Source organism: Equus asinus, chromosome 6 (genome assembly GCF_041296235.1).
Source record: "Equus asinus isolate D_3611 breed Donkey chromosome 6, EquAss-T2T_v2, whole genome shotgun sequence".
NCBI lineage: Eukaryota > Metazoa > Chordata > Mammalia > Perissodactyla > Equidae > Equus > Equus asinus.
Window position 1 is genome coordinate 68,242,200 of NC_091795.1, and position 23,287 is coordinate 68,265,486.

Consider the following 23,287-nt stretch of genomic DNA (forward strand, 5'->3'; position numbering starts at 1 on the left):
CCCTCCATTCCCATCTTCCCATGTTATTTACACGTGCATTATTGAATTATCATTAACTCATATGCCTTTCTCCCTAGGATATTTCATTTAATCTACCTTTTTAATTTATTTAACCCCTCTGAAATATACTCTCTTAAATAAGGGATAAAACTCCCTGTAGTAATTATGGAAGAGTCCTCAGGAACAAGTAGTTGAATCTATTTGTTGCAAACAGCTGTGCTATATGGGGACTAAAACACTAAAAACATGTTAGCAGAGGCGTATGTTATAATTACATAAGACTTACAACAAAGTCAACCTGACATATATTTAACAACATCTTTACTATTATATTATGTGATAATTAAGCATAAATGTGAAATAGTTAATCTAGTGTCTATATTTAGTATTTCTTATGCTGAACCCAAACATATTTTTCTCACATCTTTGCCTGCTTTTCAGTATTTACAAATGACGTGCCCCCAAAAAGGGAGTTTCCTAAAGGCAACTAATATCCTCTTGGTAGTGTGTCCTCAGGTCTTAGCACAATGTCTACTTTATGGGAGCTTCACAATAAATGTTGAACGAGTGAATCTATTTATCTGTCTATTCATACATTTAAGTTGACAGTTGTCCACGAAAACATGTATTATGTAAGCCTCATTTCAGATTGGCTTACTGACCAATTGAGATGATCAGACAAACCCACCCAATTCTGGAATTATTTTTGAGTCCCTTATTTGTGTCTGGCATTGGTCTATACCCAGGTCTACAGAGATGAGAAGCCGGAGTCCATGTTCTCCAAGAGCTAATGGTCTAGTGGGAAAGGTAGATAAGACAAAAAATAATGTGGAATGGCTGGATCATAAATTGCCTATGGGAGAATGAAGAGATCAGGAAATCATGCTTAGAAATTTGCTTATCTTAGAGCAATGGGTGTATCATGGACAATTTTTAAGCAGATAGTGATAGGAAACACTTATTAAAAGGCAAGGAGTCTAACACTTCAAAAGCCATAATTGTCCATACCAATAACTCTAGCCCAGAGCCCAGAATCCCTGTAACTGCCTTTTTAGCTTCTAGATCAACAGTTCTCTACCTTATCTGCTTATGAAAATCAGCTTAAAAGTAAATAAAAATTAAAGTCTGAGCTTCAGTATTTGTTCTAATTTATTGGTATGGATTGGGGGCTCAGGCATCATTTTTTCAAGAGAAACACCCCCAGGCAATTCTAATGTTCAATCATGGTTGAAAATTCTGGTTCTGTTTGTTTTCCTTCTTCTGCAACTTGGAAGAACTAGGCATCAGAAATTTAAACAGGATGCTACAAATGGATGGCTAATCCTGGGACCTATGGTATTACTGTGATGCTGCAGGAAATCATGTAGCTTGCAGCTCAAAGTGTCCAGTCCGAGTGCTGGTTTGAGACAAGTTAGTGGTATTCTATTACCCCCATTAACTCAGAAGGTCTTGTTAAAGACCCTTCAGTAGTGCCAAGCAAGCCAGGTTCAAATCTTACATTGATCTTTGATTTCATTTTGGAGATGGGAAAAGAGGAGAGAGAAAATATAAGGACCCTAGGGATAGGGGAACTGAGAGTGAGGGTGGGGAATGGGATGGAGAGAGGCAGAAGTGAAAATGACTTGAAAGTATAAATCCCTTCTCATTCTCATTTTACCATCATGCTAACATGGATCCCAGAGGAGTAGAAGAAAAATGCCTTCTCCCCAAATCTGGAGAAACAATCTAATGCGGAAGTAATAAATCTTTCCATGAAAAGGAGGTTCTCATAGATTATATCATTTACCTTGGTTAAATATTTATGTTCATACAGTCACAAGAAAGCAAATTTACTCAATGTCTATTTCCACGTTTTGTAGTTATATTTCTCACACACACACACACACACACACACACACACTCCACACACTCCTTAATACAAATACACCCATAAGGGCCAGAACATTCTGCTATGGCCTTGAGGGGCTTTGTCATAGCAGCAGGCACTTGCCTTTGCAGTCCTCCTTAATGCTCAGGTTCAGACTAACTTTAAACTTTCATCACAGTTATTTTATTCCTTGATTTGGGGCGTTTATTGACAAGTAAGTTTAATAAGATTTTCTTACATCTCAACTTGGCAAGACCAACATATAAAGCAATTTTTGACTTCCAGACCAGAACAAAGGTGATAGTGGAAGTTACTCTAAAATGTTTAGTAATAAATTTTTTAAATATATTGGGGACAGGCACCCCATCTCTTATATAATTTAAAATTATATTTAGATCTAGAAACATAACACTCTACTCCAGTTGCTTAAACTGAGAGCAGCTTAGTGTCTTAAATGGCAAGATGTTTGCAGTTAGGCTCTAGGGCAACTGCAAATGCCCAGGGACCTAGTTTCTTATTTTCTGTTGTGTCGTTTTTTAAGCATGTGGCCTTTGTTCTCATGATCACAAGATGGCTGCTGCTCCCACAAATATTGTGTCTATTTCCCAGGAATGAATAGGCAAAATTAAAGGAGAAAAATCCAAAGTTCCATGCCAGCTGAGCTCATCCCTTTTATAAGGCTTTCCCAGAAGGTCCACCCAGAAATTTTCCTTTATCGTTGTCCATATCTTGATCACATGGTTACCACCACCTGCAAGGAAGAGCAATATGGACTAAGTTGACTCACTCAATTTCTCTCTCCTATTCACCTCACCCCAACTTCCTTCGTTCCTAAACTCTAATATCCAGAATGAAATTAAGAAGACCACTTAAAGCCACATAGCTTAAACTCATTAAGGTTGTTTATATTCATATCAGAATCCACACGCTTCTGGCAGGGTTGGATATGTGTGAAGGATCCCCTCAGACATGGAACAGAGGAAACGACATGTTCCTCGTAAGAATGCTGAAAGAATACTTCAGAACTTTAGACTTTGTCGTAATCGAGTAGTTATGTTGACTTCGGCTTACTCAGGTCTTCCTAAGAATTGTGCCGCTAAATGTTCTTTCAGAATAAAATAGAAAAAAAATAAGAAAACAAACACCTGAGATTTTCTCTTCAAACTATCTTAGAATCTAGGCAGCAATTAGTGTTGCCAGATTGATATGGGAAGACATTTTGGTGGCAGTGTTGCTTTTCTTAAGTTATTAACTACAAACACCGCATACCAGTGGGAGAGCACTGATATTAAGATTAGTGAAGTGCTTACTTCATCCAAGAAAATCAGGCAGAGGTATTTCTGTGGATGTTCATTGAATACGTACACTCATTAACACTGATTAGAAGTATTTAAGCTAATAAGTGTGTCCATGTAAAGCCTAAATATTATATACTAGTTTTAAAACTCACTAAGTTTTCTTGGTACATGTGTAAATCTCTGTTAGGAGTAGCAGTTTTCAACCTAACTACTTATTTGAGTTTTTCTTGGCATTTGACCACATATATATAAACATACAAACAAACTGAAACGATCCTCTATTTTTCATCTTTGCTCACCAATAGTGATAATTAAACACACACACACACACACACACACACTCATGTGCCCATAATTGTTCCCGAGAGCTGTGAAGTTTACTGTCTTGGTTCTCTGATTAAGGAGAATAGAACTTTCATTTCACTATGATGCTAACTATAGCTGAAGAATTTAAAATACTCAAACCCACCCCCCCCCAATTACTATACTGTTTAATTCACACAAGTTAAATTGTATTAATTCATAATGAATGGTTCTAAGAATTCTTTTTAGGAAACATTCAAATTTTGCTTATTGGTTCTAATTTGAATATAGCAATCTTTTGATGAGTATTCAGATCTTGCTGAAGTACTGTGGAACATGTTTATCAAAAGAGTTTCAGTTATTTGTCACCTTGTATTTCATGTTATGACCTTCACATTTAAAGTAGTCATGATATTGCTGACAAAGATCTGTGTTATGTTGTAATTTTATTGTCAGTAGAAATTACACATGAGTTGCTTATATACTCTGAGGCAAGATATTCCTTGCTTGAGAGTCAAAGCTTTGGTTATGATCATATTACTGATAGTTTGCAGACACATTCACTTTCTGATTTTGAAAAACATATTATTTTGTCAGGAGCCAAATCTACATTCTATACATGCCTAATTGTCCACTGCTCTTACAGAATTAACTTCTCCTCAAATGAATCACAAAGCTAAAATGGTTAGAATTATCTTCTCTGAAAATAGTTTTGCCACTAATTTTTCTCTTGGTATATCTGTATAGTCTGTCACCAATTGACACATAGAATGTCCTTTAGGATTTTTCTTTTGAAGCTATTCTTCTATAACACAAATAGTTAGCAATATATAATCTGATTTAGTCAAAAAGAAGATCCCCTCTTCTCAGATCAACTGATCTTCAACAAGGGTATCGAGACCATTCAGTGGGAAGGAATAGTCTTTTCAACAAATGGTTCTGGGACAAAAGCATATCTAGATACAAAAAAATGAAGTTTGCACTATATATAAACATTAACTCAAAATGGAACAGAAACTTAAATTTAAGAGCTAAAACTATAAATCTGATTTTTGCAAATCATGTATCTAGTAAGGGATTAATATCTGGAATACACAAATAACTCCTACAACTCAACAACAGCAAAAAACATACACTCAATTAAATATAGGCAAAGGACTTGAATAGACATTTCTCCAAAGATATACAAATGGTCAATAAGTACGTGAAAAGACATTCAACATCACTAGAGAAATGTAAATTAAAACCACAAGATACCACTTCACATCTATTAGGATGGCTTTGATCAAAAAACCAGAAAATAACAAACGTTGGTGAGGATGTGGAGAAATTAGAAGCCTTGTATACTGCTGGTGGGAATGTAAAATATCACAACCTCTGTGGAAAACAGTTTGTCAATTCCTCAAAAAGTTAAGTAGAATTACCATCTCCTGCAATTTCACTCCTAGGTATATAGCCAAAATAATTGAAAACAGGGACACAAACAGATACTTGTATGCCCATGTTTATTGCAGCATTGTTAACAATTTCCAAAAGATGGAAACAATTCAAATGTCTATCAACAGATCAATGAATAAAGAAAATGTGATACATCCATACAATAGAATAATATTGGGCCATGAAAGAATGAAGTACTGACATACGTTACAACTTGAGTGAACATTGGAAACATTATGATAAGTGAAAGAAACCAGTTACCAAAGTCCACATACAGTATGACTCCATTCATATGAAAGTTCAAAATAGGGAAATGTGTAGATACAAAAAGTAGATTTTTGCTTAAGCCTGGGGGAGGCGGATGAGAGGTGATAGAGAAGTGACACCTCGATGGCATGAGCTTTGTTTTTTAGGCAATGAAAGATTCCGAAATTGACTGTGATTATGGTTGCACGTATCTGTGAATATACAAAAAACACCGAAGAATTGTACACTTTAAGTGGGTGAATTGTATGGTATGTGAATTCTATCTCAATAAGTCTGACTTAAAAAAAAAAAAAGATTGAATAGATCAGCTATGCCATTCCTGATCTCCCATTTGGATCTCTCTCAGACATCATTTGTTGTTGCGACTTTGGTTATCCTAGGTGATGGGAAAGCCTTTTTATATGGCCCCAGCTCCCCCAGGTACTTGATATTGCAAGAACCAAGACTGAAACAATAGAGGGATAAGCTCTCAGTTGAGTGCTGAGTCAAAGATGACCTTATTGACTTAGAAATAGAAGTTAAATTATGTGAATTTTTTCTAAAATATAAGTGACAATGCAAAATTAGTTTATTTTGACATGGAGGGTTAAAAGACAATAAATTTGCCTTGCTACTTACATTTTAGACAGTAACTTTGAAATTGAAGCTATGATCTTGAGAGGATTTTCCCAATACTTTTATCCACCTCCCCTCTTATGCACTGAGTATGCAGAGAAGATATTTCTACTCAGTAAAAAGTCTTGCTGCTTACTGATAGGAGGATATGAATACGGGAAATGAAAAGAAAAGTCTACTGTTTTTCTGACCCTGGGACTGATGGGGGAAAGGAGAATAAGAAGGTCAAACATCAGTGCTTTGATTTTTCTTTCTCTAGGACAAATCTGGAGAGTGGAGGATGAGCCTTAGCTAAATAGTGAGGGTTGGGAGAGTAGAGCATATAACTTACTTTCTGCTTTGAACCTTGGAAAGAGGTCACTTACCTGGGGCGCAAGTTAACACAGCAGCACGGCAAAGGAAAGCTCTGGTTCTGAGCAGTCCTAACTTCCGTTAGCTTCCTTGTGGCATGGATGCTCTGTGACTAACCTCAGGCCTGGATGAAACTCTGTGGCAAAGTGTGGCAACTCTACAAGAAAGCTTAAGGGGGAGCTACTGGTCACAGTCTGATGGAAAACAAGGAAGGCAGAAGATGAGCTTGCAAGTTATACTAGTCTCAAACAAGCTGCAAGTGCTAGCAAGGCAAGACGCATCACCTGGGTAGGAGAGGAAGCTACTGAGGAGTCCAATCTTCCTACACTTATATTTTGGTGTCACATAAAGTTCACAGCTTTCTTCCCCTATTCCATACCTGGATACCATTTTGGGGAGAGAAGCAGGGGGAAGGAAAGGTATCTGAAAGAAAGACTGGATGTTTTTTTCCAAGAAATACTCAATATCATATGTAAACACACCATCCAGGTGAAAATGGAAACCAGGAGGATAAAATAGTGTGGCAAGCAGTTTTAGACAAAGAGCAATTGGCAAAGTATAGGGGTACAAGAACCAAAGAAAAAATTTTTCAGAATTTACATGTTTGCAGCTTTCTCCTTAAGGTGACCAGTGTTTCTTTGGTAATAAGTTTAAGAACTTATTGTCTGACACTATAGATGGGCCTATCTGCCCCAAAGCTTGAGAGTGCTTCTCTGGTAGATGGTGGCAGGGTCCCCAGGCATAAGTGTTGAAATCTTGGTATGTGGATGTAATGCACTATCCCAGAAGAAGGCCCACTATTTAGAACCTAAGCTCACACTCAGGACTGAGTAGGTCAGTTTGCTATCTAATTGAAAATTAGAGGCTGACAAATATCCTCAAAGAGCATAGTCTATGATTAGTCAATATACCACACACATCCAAGATGAAACGGGAAAATTTCAGGAAGAAATTAAGAAGATGCCATTTGCAGTATCATGGAAAGAAGTTGGTATTTTGATGTGGATCTGGATCCATACATAGGAAGGAGACAAATAGCACTTTCTATAGATACACATACATTTTTTCAGAATTTTCTACTGTATGGTACAATGGAAAGATAATGGAGCTCTTTTGGAGAACAATTTTGGTTGGCTAAAAACATCCAGCTTACCACTCTGATCCTACAAAAGGGAGCATAAAATTTTTGGCACACATATCCCAGTGGTATCCCCAGAAAACTGAAAAGTTCAGCTGAAAAGTGTCAAAATATGTATTCAAGCAGAACATCTACGACTTTGTCTCTTCTTCCCAACAGTAAGCTTGAGATGGGTTTTATTTCTGGTTAAACAATAACTGATTCTAATTATTTTCTTTATTTTTGAGTTATAATAAAAGAGAAAAGTTATTCAGGCATGGGAGTATCTCTGTTATGGTAGATAAATAACTGTTGTCTCAAGTTTCCTGAATGTAAACTAAGATTATAGTATAATGCTGTTATTTTACAGTTTCTACTTCGACAAAAACATATGCATTCCCCCCAATATAATATACTATCATATCATATTAATTATTAAGGCATATATACACATATTCACAGACACAGACTAAAACCTCATACTTAATGTTATCTTGATTCATACTAATAACAGAATATACATTATTTTTCCATCGTATTTTCATTTCTTAGTCTTAGATGTTTAATATAGATGCGTTAAATGAAATGTACTACAAAAATATTACATAATCTATCGGTGTATCTTCTGTGTGACACTTAAGGGATAAATTGATCTACTGCATGCTTGTGGAAGACTAGGCATTTTTACATACAGAACCAGATAATTTTACAATAAAATCACTATATTCCTTGTGGGCATGCTTTGCAACTTCTGCCTTAGGGAAAGCCTAAGGAAGGAGAGTCTCACTGGACAATTCTTTCCATTCTTTTCAGAAGAAGGACTATAGCTGTTAAGGAAAAAAATCTGAGAGGATTTAATCTTTCTTACTCTCTAAAGACCTTTTAAGATATTCTTTCTTCTATTTCAGTTCCTGCTCTTCCCTTCCCTCCCTGTCTCTCTCTCTCTCCTTTCTTACTTCTCCTTTTTTTATCACTACCTGTCATGCATTAAGAACTGTGCTAGATACTAGGAATGAAAACAGTTAAAACAAAATATTGAACCCTTAGGAACTGTCAATCTAGTGAAGTGGACAGAGAAGCAGAATGAATAGTTCAGTGTAGGATATGTTACAAGAGACAGGCACAGACAGAGATCCGGAAACACCAAATAGAACACCTCTAAACAAGGTATCAAGTGATGCTTGGCTAAGAAGATGAAAACAGAGTTATAGTCTAAAGAATAAGTAGGCAACAACAAGGCAGAAGATGAAAGAGAATATTCTCAAGGGAAAAGGAGCATTTTTAATTGGAGAAATTCAAGCTGTTTGATATGGCTGGAGTTCCATACATATATGCATTTTCATTTTATAATTCTCACTCACTTTGGCCACCAAGGAATAGAGGCTTTTCTAGCCAGAACATCACTGCCAAGATAATTTTCTCTGTGTATTGATTTGAATCTACTCATTGTTCCAATCTGGTGCAAATTATTTGAAAAGTTCTTAGTCTACCCAAGTGTGGGTTTGTGATTGTACTTTTTATACTGGAAACATTTAGCTGTCCAAAGGTTTTGTGATAGTTTTCATGAATCAGACTTCCCCTCATTTTTCTCAAGCACTTCTATTCTCCCACAGAGGAGAAACTAAGGTAAAATGATTTTCCCATATCTACATGGTGATTTAAGAGAGAAAATGGGATTAAATACGTGATGGTTTCTTAGTTTGGAGACTATTATATATCCCATTGAGTTTCGTTTTCTGTTATCTCTCTGCTTTTTACGATTCATGCCTTGGTACACCTCATTAGGGATGAATCAACCTGCTCTGAAAACATTTACACCTTCAACAAAATCTCATATAGAAGGATACAGTTTTCCTTTAAAAATGTTTTATTTAATCATCTATTTGTCTTTTAATTCTAATATCTGATTAAATCAACCATAAGGCTATATGGACCTGAATTCAAGACGAGAAGTATTTCACTATTGTTCCATGATATGTCTAGAAACAGAATTAAAAGATTGGAAGAAACTTTATCAGGCCTTCAAAACCTCAGGTGCTTCAACATTAGAAGATGCTCCATGACCTTTCAGAAATAGAGCTAACTCTGTAATAAAATTACTTTCTATTCTGACATGCATTGTTCTGACAACTGCACAAAACTGCACAGATATATCTTCTGTCCAGGATAGACATTGATCTGTTTAGGGATTCTTTAGTGTAGAGACAGTGAATAGAATGCCCAGCTTCCTTTATCTGCCTCCCAGGTTGGAGAAATACTCCATAAAAGAGGTTCAGAATGACAACCAGCAGATTGAACCAGACTGCACTGTGCTCTAAATATGGGAGAAAATATGAATAAATGCACAGAATAAATATAAATGTATTTATATTGACATGGAGAGTTGATAACAAGATTCCATTTGTATTTGGTTGAGAATTGAAAGAATAAGAGCTATTTGAATATGTCTGGAAAGTCCTTGGAAGTTTTTGGGTAAAAAGGTAGTGAATTTTGCCACAATTTCTCCTTTATTTCTATGAAGGTGGGCATATTCTGACACATACAGAGTGTCACATTTAATCTATCTGCTAACAGATTTTAAAACTAGTCCTAGAGACAGCAACTTCTGGTCTTATTATTTCTGTCGACCTTTACACAGTGCTCAATTTATGAATGATCTGAGATAGAAAAGTATAACACAATGGTAAAGACCACAAGTTTCAGAACCATACAGATAAGGGTTTGAAATTCCCTCCCATTTAATGGCTGTATGACACCAGGCAAGTTACTTTGTCCACCAGAGGCTCTCTCTTCTCTTCTGTACAATGAAAATAGTAATAGAATATATGGAATATATATGATAATTAAGTGAGTTAATTATATAAAGTATTTAATGAAGCAGTTGGCAGATCAAATATTAAAAAAATAAACAGGAGCATTTGTGATTAGGCTGAAGTTGAACAGTTACATGGTAGCCTTTCAGCATAGGGGTTTTATTTCTCATACACAAATTATTTGAGGGAGTAACTGGATATATTAACTTTTTCAGTAACAAAGATACTATTCATACAGATGGCATTGTGATATATTACTAAAACATAATGAGTTGAAAGAAGAAGTGGTTCTTTTAATGTGTCTTTTGGATCAGTATAATTGATTATACAGAATGAATCCAATAACGCTTTTTTCACTTGTTATATTTACCTACAAATAAACCCATAGAGAGTCTCCTGTATTCCTCCCCATTAGTAAGATTTTAATTGTTCAGTCTTTTAGAAATGATCATAAGGGAATTCCAGTTCCAATCCATCTACTGAGTTTTGTTGGTTAATGTACATGAGTCATCAGACTGTCATAAAGAAAGTGACTGAATTTCTGGTAGAGCTAATCCTTTATCAGACCATGCATCAACTGCTCCTTTTACAGAGAGAATAAAAAGTGAACAAACAATGAAATACGTTTCCAAAAAAAACCCTATAAAACTCCAGAAACCAATCTTAATGAAAACAGATAAGTGATTTACCCAATAGAGAGTTCAAAATAATGGTTATAAAGATGCTCACCAAGGTCAGGAGAGCAACGTATAAACAAAGTGAAAATTTCAATAAGGGGATTGAAAACATAAAAAGGTATCAAAAAGAAATCATAGAGTTGAAGAATACAATAACTGAAATGAGAAATTCAATACAAGGGTTCAACATCAGACTAGATCAAGTAGAAGAAAAGTTGAGCAAATTCAAAGACAGGGCCATGAAATTCATCCAATCAGAGGAGTAAAAGGAAAAGAAATGCAAAAAATGAAGATAGCATAAGGGACTTATGGAACATCATCAACAGACCAATATATGCATCTCCCAGAAGAAGAAGAGAGAAAGGGGAAGAAAGCTTAGTAAAAGAAATAATGGTTAAAAACTTCCTTAAACTGGGTAAAGAAACAGACATCCAGATCCAGAAGCCCAAAGAGAACCAAACAAAAACAATTCTAAAGAGACCCAGACTTATATCTTAAATAGACTGTCATGATTATAAGATGTTTCATCTAAGCATCACAGTAACCACAAAGCAAAAACCTGGTAGATTCACAAAAGCTAAAGAGAAAGGAATCAATGCATACTACCACAGAATATCATCAATTCACAAAGAAAGAGAGGAAGAGAGGAACAAAGGAATTACAAAACAGCTATAAAACAACTAACAAAATGGCAATAATAAGTCTATCCTTATCAATAATTACTTTAAATGTAAATGGACTAAATTCTCTAATCAAAAGACAGAGTGGATGATTGGATTAAAAACAATGACTAAACTGCATGCTGCCTATAAGAGACTCACTTTAGCTTTAAGAATGCACATAGACTGAAAGTGAACAGCCAGAAAAAGATATTCCACACAAATGGAAACAAAAAGAAATCAAAGCTAGTAATATTTATATCAAACAAAATAGGCTTTAAGCCAAAAACTGTAATAAAAGATGAAGTGGGTCATTATATAATTATAAAGGGGTCAATTCATGAAGAGGATATAAGTATAAGTATTTATGCACCCAACATACAGCACCTAAATATATAAAGCAAATATTACCAGATCTGAAGAGAGAAATAGACAGCCATACAATAATAGCAGGGGACTTCAATACCCCACTTTCAACAATGGATGGATCAACCTGACATAAAATTAATCAGGAAATGTTGGACTTAAATTACATGTTAGACCAGATGGACCTAACAGACATACACAGAACATTCAATCCAAGAGCATCAGAATACACATTTTTCTTGAGTGTTCATGGAACATTTTCCATATGTTAGGCCACACATAAGTCCTAATAAATTTAACAAGATTGAATCATATCCAGCATCTTTTCCAATCACAATGGCATGGAATAGAAATCAATTATTAAAAGAAAACTGGAAAATTCATAAATATGTGGAGACTAAAATACATGCTCCTGAACAGCCAATGAGTCAAAGAGGAAATCAAGAGGGAAATAAAAAAATATCTTGAGACAAATGGAAACACAACATGCAAAAACTTACAGGTTTAGCAAAAGCAGTTCTAAGAGGGAAGTTTATAGCAGTAAATGCTTACATAAAAAAAGAAATAATTCAAATAACAATCTAACTGTACATCTCAAGAAATTAGAAAAAGAAGAGCAATCTAAGCCCAAAGTTAGTATAAGGAAGAAAATAACAAAGACCAGAGTGGAAATAAATGAAATGGACTAGAAAGACAAAAGAAAAGAACCATAAAACAAAGTTGGTTTTAAAAAATGATAAACAAGATTGACAAGTCAGAAGACGCAAATAAAAAATCAGAAATGAAAGAGGAGGTATTACAACTGATAACAGAAATAAAAGGATCATAAGAGAGTATAGAGAACACTTATATGACAACAAATTGTAAACCCAGAAGAAATGGATAAGTTCCTAGAAACACACACGCTATCAAGCCTGAATTAGGAAGAAACAGAAAATCTGAACAGACCACCATCAAGTAAGGAGATTGAATCAGTACTCAAAAACCTCTCAAAAATTAAAAGCCTACTACCTGATGGCTTCACTGGTGAATTCTACCAAAGATTTAAAGAATTAATACTGATCCTTCTCAAACTCTTCCAAAAATTAGAAGAGGAGGGAATACTTGCAAATCCATTTTACAAGGCCAGCAATACTCTGATGCTAAAGCCTGACAAGGGTATTACAAGAAAAGAAAACCATAGGCCAATATCCATAATGAACATAGATGCAAAAATCCTAAACAAAATACTAGCAAACCATATTCAACACTACATTAAAATGATCACACACCATGACCAAGTAGGATTTACTCCTGGGATGTAAACATGGTTCAATATATGCAAATCAATGAATGTGATACATTTAGCAAAGTGAAGTATAAAAATTGTGTGATCATCTCAACAGACGCATAAAAGAATTTGAGAAAGCTCACAATATTTTCATGATAAAACTTCTCAACAAATTGGGTATAGAAGAAACATACCTCAATGTAATAAAGGCTGTATATGACAAGCCCACAGCTAACATCGAACTCAATAGTGAAAAGCTGAAACCTTTCCTCTAATTTCAAGAGCAACATGTGAATGCCCAGACTCTCACCAGATTTATTCAACAGAGTACTGGAAGCCCTAGGCAGAGAAGTTAGGCAAGAAAAAGAAATAAAAGGCGTTCAAATTGGAAGGGAAGAAGTTAAATTTTCCTTGTTTGCTGATGATATATCATATATAAAAAAATCCTAAAGGTTCTACCAAAAAGCTGTTAGAACTAATAAACGAATTCAGTAAAGTTGCAGGATACAAAGCAACATACAAAAATCAGTTGCATTTCTATACACCAACAATGAACTATCAGAAAGATAAATTAAGAAAAAAACCCATTTATAATTTAACCAAAAAGAATAAAATGCCTAGAAATAAATTTAAACCAAGAGGTGAAAGATTTGTACAATGAAAGAAATTGAAAGATGAAATTCTTTGATGAAAGAAATTGAAGAAGACACAAAGAAATAGAAAGATATTCCATGTTCAAGGATTGGAAGAATCAATATTGTTAAAATGTCCATACTTCCCAAAGCTATTTACAGATTCAATGCAATCCTTATCAAAATTTCCAATGGCATTTTTCACAGAAATAGAAAAAAAATCTGAAAATTTGCATGGAATCACAGAAGACCCTGAAGAGACAAAGCAATCTTGAGAAAGAAGAACAAAGCTGGAAGCATCATATTTCCTGATTTCATACCATATTGCAAAGCTGTAGTTATCAAACCAGAATGGTATTTGTGTAAAAAAAGACACAGTTCAATGGAAGAGAATCAAGAGCCCAGAAGTAAATTGATGCATATATGGTCAATTTTTTACAAAGGAGCCGAGCATATCCAAGGAAAGGATAGCCTCTTCAATAAGTGCTTGCTGTTGGGAAACTGGATATCCACATGCAAAAGAATTAAACTGGACCCTTGTTTTACCCCAAACACAAATAACTACAAAAATGGATTAGAGACTTGAATGTAAGATCTGAAAGCATAAAACTTGTAGAAGAAAACATACAGGGTAATCTTGACATTGAGCTTGGCGATGATTATTTGGATTTGACACCAAATGCAAAGGGAACAAAAACAAAAATCAACAAATGGCACCATATCAAACTAAAACTCTGCATAGCAAAGGAAACCATCAACAAAATGAACAGACGTCTTATAGAATGGGAGAAAATAGTTCAAACCACATATCTGATAAGGGGTTAATACCCAAAATACACAAGAAACTCACACAAGTCATAGCAAAAAAGTAATAACACAATTTAAAAAATGGGCAAAGTACCTAGATAGATATTTTTACAAAGACATACAAATGGCCAACAGGTACATGGAAAGGTTCCCAACATCACTAATCATCAGGGAAATGCAAATCGAAACAACAATGAGATATCACCTCACACCCATTAGAATGGCTATCATCAAGAGATAACAACTGTTGGCAAAGATGTGGAGAAAAGGGAACTTTTGTACACTGTTGTTGGGATTGCAAACCGGTTCAGCCATTATGGAAAACAGTCTGGAGTTTCCTCAAAATATTAAGACTAGAAGTACCATTTGGTCCAGCAATTCCACTCTTGGTATATATCCAAAGGAAATGTAAACAGGACATCAGAGATACATGTACTTCTGTGTTTGTTGCAGCATTATTTACAGTAGTGAAGATATAAAAACAACTTGTGTCCATCAGCAGATGAATGGATAAAGAAGATGTGGTATATATACACAATGGAATATTATTCAGTTATGATAAAGAAGAAATCCTGCCATTTATAACAACATGGATGGACCCTGCGGACACTATGCTAAGTGAGATAAGTCAGGCAGAGAAAAATGAAGAGTGTATGATATCACTTACATGACATCACTTGGAATCTAAAAAAGCCAAATGTGTAAAAACAGAAAGTAGAATGGTGGTTACCAGGAGCTAGGAGGGGGGTGGAATTTGGGAGATATTGCTTATGGGTACAAACTTGCAACCAGTAGATAAACAAGTTCCAGATATCTAACGCAGAGCATACTGATTATAGACAACAGTACTGTATTATAAACTTCAAAGTTGCTAAGAGAATAGATATTAATTGTTCCCACCACAAAAAACAAATGATAATTATGTGCTATAATAGAGGTGTTAGCTAACACTATGGTGGTAATCATATTGCAATATAATAAATGTGTCAAATCAACACATTGTACACCTTAAACCTATACAATGTTATATGTCAATTGTATTTCTCCTGAAAATAAATTTAAACATAAAAGCTGCTCAACATCACTAATTATCAGGGAAATACAAGTCAAAACCACAATGTGTTATCACCTCACACTTTTATGATATCTTATCAAAAAGACAGGAATAAGTGCTGGCGAGGATGTAGAGAAAAGGGAACCCTTGTACACTGTTGGTGGGAATTTGAACAGGTATAGCCACTATGGAAAATAATATGAAGGTTCCTCAAGAAATGAAAATAGAACTACTATACGATCCAGCAATCCCACTTTGGGGTATATATCTGAAGGAATCAAAATCACTATCTCAAAGAGATATCTGCACTCCCATGTTCATAACAGTATTATTCACAATAGTCATTGTCTGGAACCAACATAAACGTCTGTCAATAGATGAATGGGTAAATATAATGTGGTATATATACCACCATATATATGTGTGTGTGTGTATATATATATATATATACACACAAATGAATATTATTTAGCCTCAAAAAACAAGGAAATCTTGCTGTTTGTGATGACATGATTACCTGGAGGGCATCACGCTAAGTGAAATAAGCCAGAAAGAGAAAGACAAATACTGCCTGGTATCACTTATAGGTGGAATCTAAAACAAAAACAAAAACAAAAAAAGTCAAATTCATAGAAACAGGTAGTGAAATGGTGAATGCCAGGGGCTGGGGGGCATGGTAAATAGGGAGATAATGTTAAAAGGGTGTAAACTTTCAGTTATAGGATGAGTAAGGTCTGAAGATCTAACGTACAAGATGATGGCCATAGTTGATAATACTGTATTGTATAATGGAAATGTGCTAAGAGAGTAGAACTGAAACATTCTCACCAAAAAAAAAAGAGGTAAATATATGAGGTGATGGATATGTTCATTAACTAGATGGTCAGAATCCTTTTCAGAAAGTATATGTATATCAAATCATCATGGGAAACACTTTATTACAATTTCATTTGTCAAGTACACCTCAATAAAGCTGAAAAAAACAAGATAAAGTTAATACATGAATATTTTGTGCAACCAAGTCCATGCACTTTTATATATGCAATATTTGCCTCTTGATCAATTCTTAGAATTATAGAAATATGTGTTTTAATCCTGCTCCTTTTGCCTTTTCTATATGGTATGATTTTCTTCTTCTCTTAAAAAAATCAATGTAGCTCCACTTAGTTTATTTCTTTTGAGGTCGCTGTCTAACTCTGGGTATGCTTTTATTCCGCGTCATGTCTGAAATCATTACGTTATTATTGATAGCATCAGAACAGCTAGTGACATACGTTTGGATGAGATTAATAGCCAGGCAACTGGAAGATCAGATTGCCAAACCATGTACTCAAGTTGAGTCTGTATTTATTGCTGTTTAATATGGAAAGAACTTTTTAAAGAGACGGAGTCTAAAATCTGCTCTGGAGTTCAGAGGGTGGCATGAGCCTGTCTCTGGGAAACAAAGTTGGTGATATAATTCAGGAGTATAGTGATGACTTGGTAGCATGAGCCAAGTACAAAACAAGGTAGGTGCTTAATTCAATCATGACCTTTGAAAATTTTTCCGTACTAGTGGGGGAGGTCTTTTTAGGAATGGCATTGGAACAAGACGTGCTTCTTCCCATGTGTAAACAGTGAAATGAGTCTTTCAAATAGTTTTTAATTACACTTTCTGAGCCCAGAGCTTGAAAGTGCCAGTGGAACTGAAAAGCAGTGTTGTTTATTTCATTGTCAGGGTGAGAGCATGATGGAAAAGCCTTCCTAACACGCTCTGGAACCAATTGAAACATTCTAAGGGAAAACACTTCCCTGCTTCATAGTTATGTAAAATATTTTCTGTGAGTGTATTTTGAGTTCAAGAATAATTTAGAAATTCTGAGAAATTTTCGTTACTGACAGTTATTTATGCTTTTAGTTAACATTTTTGACAATAAGCCAAAGTAGGGAAGTTGTTTTGCAGGCCACTATTTTTTTAACCAAAAAAGTTATTTTTTTGTTTGATGAGTATATAAATATTGAAACCTAATAATTTCCTCTTATTTATACATTTTTCCCTAAATTAGATTGTATTTTTTAAAATTATGCCAGGGGCAAAAAAAAATACCTTGAATAAAATGAAATATATGTCATCCAATTGTTCGCAAATGAGGTTTGGCCATAGGTTCTAAGTCTTGTATAATAGTGGTATTTTAAAACTGGCAATGTAATTTGTTGTTCATATATGATCTGAGATCAGGAATCTATGAGGGGCAGAGCAAACAAGGAACAAAAAAATTAGGAGAGTAGGTAATGGATATATTTTGAACTGAAAGTTTTGTTAAAAAATGAGTAAAGAAGCTTATGAAACCAAGCAGTAATGCATGGTCTATTAGAATTATTCAAACTCAAGAAGATATATGGAATTCTCTGGAAAACGGCATTTAATAACTGCTGGGATCCTTGTTAGTTAGGTCTGCCTTATTTTATGTCATATTTGGGTTTTTATTTTAAAAATCCTTTAAATGAACTAGAGAAACATGTTACTTAAAAAAACCATTTGTTAAATCTTTTTGTAAGATAAACCCCTGGCAATATAAGCCAGAGTTCTCAAGAAAAAATGTTATTGCACAATAGCTAGTATAATAACATAATATAATAACAATTAATTTATTAATAAATTAATAAATGAACTGTTCATTAGTTAATATAAATTAACACAAAACAGTAACATACTAGACTTCATCCATTTAAAAATGTACTTTCTTCACATTTTAATAGTTCCAAAGTCAGGATGCATTTCACAATTACAGTCAGACAGCTATTCATAGTTTAATGATTTCAAGTTATGTGCCTTGGTTCTGTGAATAGTGAGTTTAATTGTCATTTAAAAGTCTTCAAAATAATTACCCTGTAATTGGACATTGAAAGAAAAAGACATTGTGTAAGGCACAAAGCAGGGTGACTGAGCACAAATCCAATAGAAGTGAGGCAAACATTTGTCTTTGGAAGAATGACCTCAATTCCATATTTTTTGGCAAAGCAACAAAATATATTACATATCCTAAGGAAGGAAGATGTCCCCAAATAAAGCCGTGCTGTTATTTTTTTAGTTCTTATCAAACACAAAGTAATGAAACCGATGACAGCCAAAAAAAAAAAATGTGAATAACTTAGAGTAGATTCAAGAAATTTCAAAGCAACAAGCGTCTATCGTGATCAATTTATGTGTCATTCTGGACTCTTTTTCCCGTGTCTTAGGATTTTTTCCAACAGCATTCTTTTCTTTCCTAATGTTACATAAAATGGTAATGTTCTGACTGATTTCATCTTAGAGTCTATGTGAAATATAGACTTAATGAAATATGAAGTATGGTAAATCGAATATTTATAATGATATACATGTACTACTTGCCTGCTTTATATTAACTGTTTTTAAGAGTTTTTATGAATTAGTTATGCAATATCTATATAAAAGTATTTTATGCAACATACTCACATTTTCTTTCTGAATGACCAATGGATAGTGCCCATATCCTGCAGTGCATATACCATGCATTGGAGAATGTTGATTTAATCAAATCCCCTCCAACAGAAAAGTTTTACTCAGGTACTAAATCATTACTTTTTATTAAATTTGCCAGATATGGATTCTTAAAAAGAATCATACAGTAAATTATTACCTACATGCTTATAGGTACTGTATACTGTGGGGTCACTCCCCCAATTCCTGTCTTCAAGCATCAATGTGCTAACTGCTGGAAATATCAGATGCTGATAGCACTCACTGGGACAGGTCCTAGGCCACACAAAACTGTTTCCAGCAAGGTTATGACCTTTCCAAGGGGCTGCTCTGCTCATGTCCGTCGGTTCATGTGGAAATGCAAACATCTCATTCCCACTCCTCAATTTGGGACAACACCAAAGGGCCATCCCAGTTTCAGAGGTCCTTATAGGACCTAGACTAAGCATTCAGTTGCTGCCGCGTTGTGGTCACCCTCTCTCTTTGCCCAACCCTGCCTTTCTCACTCGCTTACGTGTGTTATCTCCCAATTAAGCTTCTGCACACAACTCCCCATCTCAGAGTCTGACTCCAGGAAACCAAATCTAAGACACCATATCATTCTAATTCTCAGTGTGGAAAGAACACTTGTCATGGAGTTTTTTGTTTTTCTTTTTAAATATTGGCCCTGAGCATACACCTGTTGCCGATCGTTTTTTCTTCTTCTTCTTCCTCTTCCTCTTCTCCCCAAAGCCCCCCAGTAAATAGTTATATACTCTTGTAGTAGGTCCTTCTAATTCCTCTATGTGGGATGCCACTTCAACATGGCTTGACGAGCTGTACTAGGTCCACACCCAAGATCCAAAGTGGGAAAACCCTGGGCTGCCAATGCAGAGTGCACAAACTTAACCACTTGGCCACTGGGCCAGCCCCCTGTTCATAGAGTTTTGAATGATAATTCATCTATAAAATCTTTTAACTAAATTTTATGTGTAATAGAAACCACAGTGCCTTGAGTTAAACAAGGTGAGAGAATTAGAAAGTGGTGTTACTAAGGGAGGCTAGGCTGTGATCAGAAAAGAAAAACAGCCTAATGCATAATGATTCACACATTGTAGGAGTTTGGTTTCCAGCCATGAAAGACCAGGTAGTTGGTCTTCTTGTGGTAATTCAATGTTCCTTTCATAGTGCAGCTCTCCCATTCCCTAGGGCATTGTCACAACTTATATCCTGAGGGCAGCAGAATGGAAAAGAGTGTAGAGAATGGAGGATACTCACTTCTTAAAAGCTGCAACCTAAACATTACAAACATCACTTCAGTTCACCTTCCATTGGCTTGACTCAGTTACTTACCTGCAAGGGAGGCTGGGAAAGGTAGTCTAGATGCAGCCCAGGAAGAAGGGGAAATGGATTTTTGATAAACTACCAGAACCTTTGCTGCACATACCTTTCTCAGAACATAAATGAGCTCCCAGGAAAGATGGTCAAGTAAATACATACTTACCTAAACCTACTCAATCACATCGAAATGAAAACAAATGAACCAACTGCAAAGAATGAGATTCATTTTGAACTGAAATTTAGGAGTTGTTACAACCTCATACCAATGTTGTGTAGCTAGAAACCATATCATTTTGAAAATGTTGGAAAAAGACTCCAAGATACAATGTACACCTTCCTAATGCAAGGAGAAAGTGAACATATATTCTAAAATACCCACAAACTAGGAATTTGTTTGAATCTTCTAGGAAATTAAGAACACTGCTTGATGGTCAAATAAAATTCCAACTAGAATTTTGAAAATTGACAAAATGACTCTTAATTTGGAGTAATAAATAGATAGCAAGTAAAAGGAAATGTAATTAAGGAGAATTTATTTCACTTAAATGTGCTATAAAATAGTTAAAATACTGTGGTACTGCTATAATTGACAGATAAATCAGCACGAAGGGCAGTGACTGACGCATAGTAGGTGCTTAAAAAGTAGTTCTTCAGCAAATGAATAGATAAGTTGATAAATAATAAAAGAGCCATGAACTGATACAATTATAAATACTCATTCTTTAATTATGACATTTCAAATGAGTCAGGAAAAGATGAGTTATTCACTAAATATTGATAGGATAATACATTAATTACCCAGAAAAAAATTGTCTGTCTTATATTAGAAACAACAGCTCCAATGCACGCATTTTATAAATATTTTGTTTTTACCAGATAAAATCAGGAACTACTGAAAGAACCAGAAAGATTATATTGTTCATCTTCATCACTTTACATTAGAATAAAATTGATTTTAGAGAGGTTACGTTTCTGTCAAAAGGCCAGTTAATTTAGTAGGGAACCATAACTTGGATATCCAATTCAGGGCTCATTCTGTTATATTATACTACATTTAGGAGATAGTTAAATACACAGCCTCCTGTAAATCTCTAATAAAAGTAATTTCACAACAATTCTTATCAGAGTGAGTAAGCCCTAGAGTTTAATAATACACTTTGTCTTCCAAATGTCTAAATTCGATCTCATTTGCTATAGCTTGAATATTTTCCTTCATCTTCTTCTTGGAGTGCTTCAAGACAAATTCAATAGAGCTGACATTCATAGAAGTTAATTTTAGTGGGAATCTAGAAATGGCAAAAAGTGCACATTTTTTTCTAGTAACATTAAATTAGCTTGACTCTATTTTCTTTTCAAAAGTTTCAAATACAAGAAATGGCACAGTCAGTGGAATTGACCCTATTCAGGTATTATACTGATATGAGAGGGTTTCAATCATTTTCTCGAATAGTCGGCTCGGCCCTGAAACAATCTGTTTCTGGAGCTGATGAGTGTAGATGTGCTTGGTGCCCTGCTCAGTTTCTCTGCCCTGGCTGGTGCACTCATATCCCAGCCACTGTTGAGTATTAGTTGCTAACAGCTCAGATTCCCCTGTCTCCTGAGAATTGCCACCTGGCCTGATACACCTGGAAAACAACACCATCTCCATAGACGGTAGTGTACAACTCATGACTGACTGATCCTGGGGAACAAAAGGTCAGCTCCTTACCCATGTGGGACATTGCATTACTATGCAGGTTCCAGAGCTCAGCTGGGATCTGACTGATTCTGGGCTTCAGCTGAGCCCTCATGTTTGTCCAGGCTCCTCATATCTTGCTTCCCTTACTCTCTTACAGGTTTTTCCTGAGGGCACTCCCTACTAAATCACTTGCACAAGAATTCTCACATCAGGCTTTGTTACTAAGGGACACAAATTAGGACAAGGAGTTTCTCTGGTCCCCACAGAGAAACTGTTTTGCTTAAAAACAAAACAAATGAAAATATCTCTATTATTTGAAGATATGACGCCCCTCTGTTTATATTGTGTGACACTCTGTTGAGTCTACCAGCCCCTAAACAGCCTCCTAAATTCCATCTCTGTTTTCTCCTAGCTAGTGACATATGGAAATGCACACTAGTTCCTTATATCCTTCTATTTCTTCACCCTACTTAGCTTATGACACTGTCAATTGGTTTAGCTATAGCTACTTTCCCCCCCTCAATTTCTCATATAGAATTGGATTATAGCCAAAGCATGACTTCATGACCCACTTGACACGGTGGCAAGCAGAGAGGCAATCATAGTATGGTGGACCATGTCCACCAAGGAGTGGGTCTCTGCAGTCTCTTAGAACAGTAGTTCTGAACTATGAAGACCACATAAACAGAAACATAGAGGCTGTCAGTCATTCAATTCTCCATTCAATCATACATTCAGCAAGTATGTGTCAAACATCTTATATTGCCAAGAACTGCACTAGGGCTGAAAATACAATGGCCTTCATGACCTATAGGAAGTAAAATTTGCCTTCAAAGATCTTAAATTCTATTGGAGAAGCTAAGGGAACATTAATCCAATAGTTATAATAAATGTTATAGGTTCTGTGATAGTAAAAGCAGAAGGTGCTCAGTAGCACAGAGCAGAATCTTCTAACTCAGCAACCAGTACATGTCTGCCTAGGGGAAGCAATGCCCAAACTGGGACCTGAAGTTTGACTCACAGTTAGCAGGAAAATGAGAAAGTGGAGAGAGCTCTTCAGACAGAGAGAAAACCGCATATAAGGCCCAGAAGAGAAAGATGCCTGGAATACTTGGGGAAGTGAAGTGCAGGATGGCTGGACTGGGGGAAGGAGAATGAGAGATGAGACAGAGACTAGGAAGGGAAGGAGAAGACAGATCACAAAGAGCCTTACGTTCTTTATAATTGAGAGGATAAGACCCTTCTCTCCCACCTTACTCTGAGTCAGGCTAGCAG

At 35.4% G+C, this 23,287-nt stretch overlaps 1 long non-coding RNA gene across 1 annotated transcript in view; it reads left to right on the plus strand.

Annotated features, from left to right (window-relative positions):
* Nucleotides 1–16,906: 16,906 nt before the first annotated feature.
* LOC139045603 (uncharacterized) overlaps nt 16,907–23,287 on the plus strand; it is a 47,417-nt gene continuing 41,036 nt past the window's right edge. The window contains exon 1 of the long non-coding RNA XR_011504301.1: nt 16,907–17,041. This is a non-coding gene — a long non-coding RNA (uncharacterized lncRNA). The remainder of the gene's footprint in view (nt 17,042–23,287) is intronic.